Source organism: Dreissena polymorpha, chromosome 14, assembly GCF_020536995.1.
Source record: "Dreissena polymorpha isolate Duluth1 chromosome 14, UMN_Dpol_1.0, whole genome shotgun sequence".
Taxonomy (NCBI): Eukaryota; Metazoa; Mollusca; class Bivalvia; order Myida; family Dreissenidae; genus Dreissena; species Dreissena polymorpha.
In genome coordinates, this window is record NC_068368.1 from 2,922,714 (window position 1) to 2,928,713 (window position 6,000).

Here is a 6,000-nt window from a genome sequence, read left to right on the forward strand (position 1 = left end):
CCTCTGGACGATAAAGCAGCACACGCCATGAAGCCACGGGCAAACGCATCACGTTTTACAAACTTCAGTTTATCGCCAACGTTTTCTCCCATTTTGACATAACATACTCTTCTTCTTCAATAACTTCCACCAAGATAAAGCATCGCTCGTCAGATGTAACAAAATCTCTCCACTTGCCACATTTAAGCTTTAGATATATAGCTTCCAAGACCTGGGCCTGCGCTTCTGAATCTATGCCATGTTGAGCTGAGGAGCCTTGAACTTCTTCCGTAGTTTTGCTTTCACAACATGCCTAATGATGTAGTATACTGTTCCCTTGGACATTCCTGTGTCCAATGCATTTTTTCTCTGGGTCGGCGGATTGATTTTAGAGATTCACCGACGAATTTTGCATACGACGTCAGGCGTGACCTTATATGGACGTCTACTTGAAGTGGAATTTGTATCACCACCAGGCGTTGTTCTGCGCTATACAGTAGCGTCATGTCGAATATTCCGAATACTTCCCAAAGAAATAGCATGGTCCATCATTTTATTTCATTTGAATGCTTCTGTATTTGCATTTGCATCTAAAAAGGCCTAAAACAATGCCCTTTACAGCTTCACTAATTTTCTTAATGAGGCATGTTGAATAATATTGACAATTAGCATGTTCATTGAAGTATGGTATTTAACACATCTGCTAACACAACAATGGTTCGAGAAAACCGTGGATATACTTAAAAATACACGGATTCCTTTTGTTCATTTTGAAGGCAACTCTCCTATTACTGTTTTCTTTAAAAAAAAACTACAAGGAACATTTCCAAATCTAAAACATTTTATGTTTCTTTTTTTTTTCAATTTATCAAAACGTAAACAGGTCCCTTTAAAATGGTCCGGAGTCCAAACAGATGTTTCTTCATGTACAAACTATTTATTTTTACTTACAAATATTTTTGCTGAGGCCCTTACACCGCTATCAAAGTATCCGCACTTATTTCTATTCACACGAAAATGTATATGTTTGACTATTACTTTAGTCGTACTGAACAGTTCAATATGAATGTATTCACCCAAATTAAAACTCGCAAATGCCATAAGGACACTCAGCAAATACGTAATTGTGGGATCTATAGCTTGCAGCATTTTATTTTTTGGGATGATTTGGATATATTTCTTGGACCCGACGAGCAGTATTGGAACACACATGTTTTAAATTGCTTTCACTTTAACGAAGTATATGTTTCTGAAATTGTCCATCAGTTACTTATTTCCGCAAGTCACTTGGCTAAGTTAGAAATGTTTGATTTTTTTAATTCTTCACCATTTCGAGAACAGGACCGGGGCCTTTCATATTGGGAAAAGTCCCGTCGTATTTTTTACTTAAATTGTGAAATTGGTGTTGTATTTGTTTGCTTACAAATGATAATAAAAGTCACCAAGTGAATGAAAAGTTTGAAGCACTCAGAGTAAAATGTTTCAGTGTAATGTGATATCTTAGAACCCGTATAAAATATATAGCATATACTTTCATTTGAATCGGCTTTTTAAGTTCTTTACATTCTATAAATTATCCTTATACCCAGTATTCATTCCATGAAAATTACTGCACTCTCGAACACAAACCCACACAAACCCATAGGTAGATATCAATTTCATTTTGTGCAAAAAGCTAATGTACACTAAACAGCACCCGCTTTTAAACACATATTTTACAATAAAGACAAATATAATGAAAATTATGAAGAATGTTCACATTTTTGTTTAACATTATAACTTGAAAACCTGTAATCACAAATTAATTCTGTTAAAATCTATTCAAACACATACTAAATTACAGGCATTTAAACACACACGAAGGGTACCGCACAAGCTAATCTGGGACGACACTTCACGCACATTCAATAAAACCGTTTCATAGAGCGCGGTTTCTACACATGTACGGGCCGATTTATAGCAATCGCATTTTTTTCAAGTATCACTTGTCATTTCAACTAAGACTAAGGGCGTAAATGGTACAACGGCCGGAACGCACAAGGCTGTATTGTTTATTTCGCTTACAGCCCACTTGTTACTAGGATCTTTGACTAGGAAGTCTTAAACATTCCACCAATCCCAACCGTTAAAGTGGTGTACGTGCGAAGCGAACGTTCGACAAGTTTAGCCATCTTGCAGTAGGTTAAGTGCAGAGGAGTGAAATTGGTTGGCGAACGGTGACAAGCTTCTATCATCGACGAGAAAAAAGTATGTTCTTTAAATATATTGTGCTTAATTAAGAGGAATATGTTCAATAGCGAATGTGCATACACCGCTCTTAATTATATATGGTCTTAATGATGTATTGCATGCGTTCGCTCAATAAATGACTGTTTTTACGTGAATATCCGACCTCGTGGAGTAATCTTCTTTTTAAAAAAGGTGTCTGCACACCAATTATTGTTGTAAAGGTTGATTTATGTACGACCTTTTTTCAAAACTGGTTAATGTAATTAAGCGTTCAATATTGCGAGATATGATTTTAAACCAAATGTATATGGGAAGTGTTAGGAGTCATTATCAACAGCTGTAAATGACATAAACTGTAGTCAATATTTTGGAATAATACCGTAATTACTCTATGTTTTCAGACACTCTAAGTTTTCGGACACCCCCTTTTTTAGCAAAAATAATTATTTTTCTTCATTCTTAATTTTCGGACACACGATTTTTCGTCCATTATTTATGTCTCTAAGTTTTCGGACAAAATATTTTAAAGCGCTATTTTACCAAATTTCGGTCCTGTTTTCGATATCTAATGACACTTCGATCATGGGGTTTTACAACCAGATTAACATCATAAAACATGGAAGGTGCATGCCTGAGGGCAACGGACCATTACATTGCGTTATTTGGTAAATAACATTGTAAACCGGTATAAAACAATGGTTTCTCCCGATAGCATAAGCGTTATGACACTTACCAGGGGCAGTAAAAATTAACAGTTCAATTATCTACCGCAATTGTCCTACCCCTTCTAACTAAAATAACTGTGACAAATACGCTTCAAAGTGTGATGCACCCTATTGCAAGTTTTACGAACAATGGAAGGTGTTAGAAACAACTATCTGAAATGAACAAACAAAGAATTCATAGTTTGCTTTTTTGCGTTAATTACTGGTTCATACTAGCGAGTATCGGAACGTCACATTTCTCATCTTTGAACTCGTTGGTCAAAGTACAACCTTGTAGTAACTTTCTGTCAAATAAATTAAGCAATTAAATTTATTAAAAATGCAGTGCAAATATATATAACTGTAATTTATACTATACGGCATGGTATTTTACAAGCGCATGCTATTACCGGTAGTCGTTGATACAATTGACGCTATTTTCGGACACTTAAATTTTCGACTTTAAGTTTTCGGACACCTGCATTTTGTGAATATTTTTTGTATCTATGTTTTCGGACACGAAAAAAAAATATTATTTTTAAGTGTCCGAAAACATAGAGTCATTACGGTAGGAGGTGCGCAGTTATGCAAGCGTCTATAAACTGTCAATTTAGTCCGCCATTTTGTTTAAAACAATAAAGTACATGTGGTTCCGATTTCAAAATTATTTTTTTTAAAGACATGTCATGCATGGTTTCATATCACATATGGTTTAAAAATAAATTTAATATCTATTTTCAGTAAAAAGAAATTAATTTACGAGTTTTTAAAATTGTTTTGCACAGGAAATAGAAGAGATTTTCGCTTCCTGTCAAAACAATCAAAATCATGAAAATGGCGGACAGTGTTAATCTTCAATGAAGGTCAACATGTAAACTTTTGTTCAATTGTGAATACGATCTAAACAAATTAAAAGCACAGCATCTCTTGTGCTTTGAACATTTTTTTTATTATTATTATTTAACGAAAGATTTCAGTTTGAGATGGATAACAGTTTTCAAATGAAGTAAATATTTGCACATGTTAATCTACTTTCGCTTTTAACCTGAAGTTAGAACTTAGATGAAAAATTGAAACGATTTATTTTGTTTAAACTTGGTTGTCACAGTCTGTAAAATGATTTCTATATCTTCTTAAACGGTTTGCTGTACTGTTCATTCATTCATTCAGGTGAAAACTGATTTTAATTAGTTTTATACTTACTGCAAACCGAAGTAACCAAAACCCATGCATGATAGTTGATACAATTACATTGGCATATCATAATTTATAAATATCTTGTTACAATAAGTGGTATTGATGTTTTCCTTATTGTAGATATTTTATTTACATTCAGAGCAATTAACATCATTTATTGAACACATATCTGATGTAATAACACACAAGCATGCATTTGATATTAATATATGCAAGAAAACAGCAAACAAGATATGGTTAAGCTAAATAGGACTACTTACACTGCAACAGTGCTTTTATACCAGTGTTATAATTATTCAAAGACTACTAGTGTATTAAAAATATAATTTCTAAAATAAAATAAAATAATTTTCCTACCAACCTAACCACCTGTAAAATCTAGGGTCGGTAAAGGGCAAACCAACAATATTTTAATTGTGGCCTTACTTGAAAAAAGTTTTTAAGTTTTCATATTTTCAGTATATTTGGTAACCAATTTTACTGGGTACAGGTATCAGGCAACTATCAGTTAACCATAAGGTAATTAGGGTAAGAATTCGACAGGGTGGAACATAACATCGACTCTGTGTGTATATATAGCTGGTAACGCATTACAAAGATTTTAAATGGACAAGGGAAGTAACTCATACAGAAATGACTATATTTTACCTTCACATTGAGAACCGCTAACTGAAAATGGGGCTCGGATTTTAGTTTAATGTTCATGTTGTTAAATACGCATGGAGCAGTTGTCCTTAAATACTTGATAATTAATGAACATTCGTTTAAGACCGTACATTACTTTATTGTTTAAGATGTTAACAATTTCAGTGACCATGCCCCGCTGTCTTTTAATGATATATGTTACATGCACGTTTCAGTAGAACAACCATACATATGCAAGTACGTGAAATGGAGAGATAATGAAAAACAGCATTTACCAGATGGATTAATAAACGGATTTTAATGAATAAATTTTACGTGAAATCCAACAAAGTGACGCAACTTTTGAAGCAATAATTTAACTTTCCCCAATATTGTAGGAGATGTGGCTGACTCATTTTTTTATGAAAAACACTATGTTCAAACTTGGCATTTTAATCGAATTATGTTAGAATGGAGTTGAATTTAGCAAAATTAAATCAATAATTCAGACATAAGTAATACCCTGTTCATCGCACAATTCATTATTTTGCGTCATATGCTCCATTTTTCACACATGTAAAAGCATGAATAATATTACGGGGGTTGACTTTTTTATATCCTCAACAAGCTTTAGTGTTTTGTTGATGACATATAGACACTTTTAATATTCTCGCTATCGATTGCAGTAAACGTTGTTAAAACGATACGAGAACGAGGCTATCGAAAAGGAAAATGGGGCTGCCTGCAAAGCAGGCTTCGAGCAATAAAAATAACATGGATTAAATGTTCAACCATAAAGCAACATTTTGATTAATTTGTCGTCAGTCGTGTATATTTAGGTTCTTTTGATTATGTAACTGTGATGAGCGTTGTTAATTTAACAAACAAATTTGTTATCATATATGTATGCTTGTCAATGCTTTTTAGTTGAGTGTACATAGTTAATGAACACAAGCAAAGAGAAGGGAATTTGGATATACATAGCTCGTGCTAGGTTTGGCAACACGCATAACCTATGTAACATATATTAGTTGCCTATCTACCTTCACTTGTTACAAATGCATAGTATAGATGTTGTTTTTCAGAGAATCGCATTGGTATACAATCATTATCTCGCGTCAAATTGACAAATAGCGTAATGTTATTGCAAGTGTATTCCTCGATGACTTGAATAAATGGATCTTCTATACCATGTAAATATTTATTTTTGATTCTTTTCGAAAACATACCGGTAATAACTTATTAGACACATTTCGACAGCAATACA

At 33.5% G+C, this 6,000-nt stretch overlaps 2 protein-coding genes across 14 annotated transcripts in view; one reads left to right on the forward strand and one right to left on the reverse strand.

Moving 5' to 3' along the window:
* LOC127858756 (beta-1,3-galactosyl-O-glycosyl-glycoprotein beta-1,6-N-acetylglucosaminyltransferase-like) overlaps positions 1–6,000 on the reverse strand; it is a 311,044-nt gene that overhangs the window by 34,866 nt on the left and 270,178 nt on the right. The gene's annotated exons all lie outside the window — the stretch shown is intronic.
* The window catches only part of LOC127858753 (uncharacterized protein CXorf38 homolog), a 36,764-nt gene that overhangs the window by 4,514 nt on the left and 26,250 nt on the right, over positions 1–6,000 (forward strand). For 11 of the 13 annotated variants that reach the window (XR_008039040.1, XR_008039041.1, XM_052396007.1 and 8 more), the window contains exon 1: positions 1,962–2,226. The exons of the other annotated variants lie outside the window; for them this stretch is intronic. The gene's annotated coding sequence lies outside the window, so the exon portion shown is untranslated. Of the gene's footprint in view, positions 1–1,961; positions 2,227–6,000 lie in introns of those variants that run through there. 13 annotated transcript variants of the gene reach the window in all.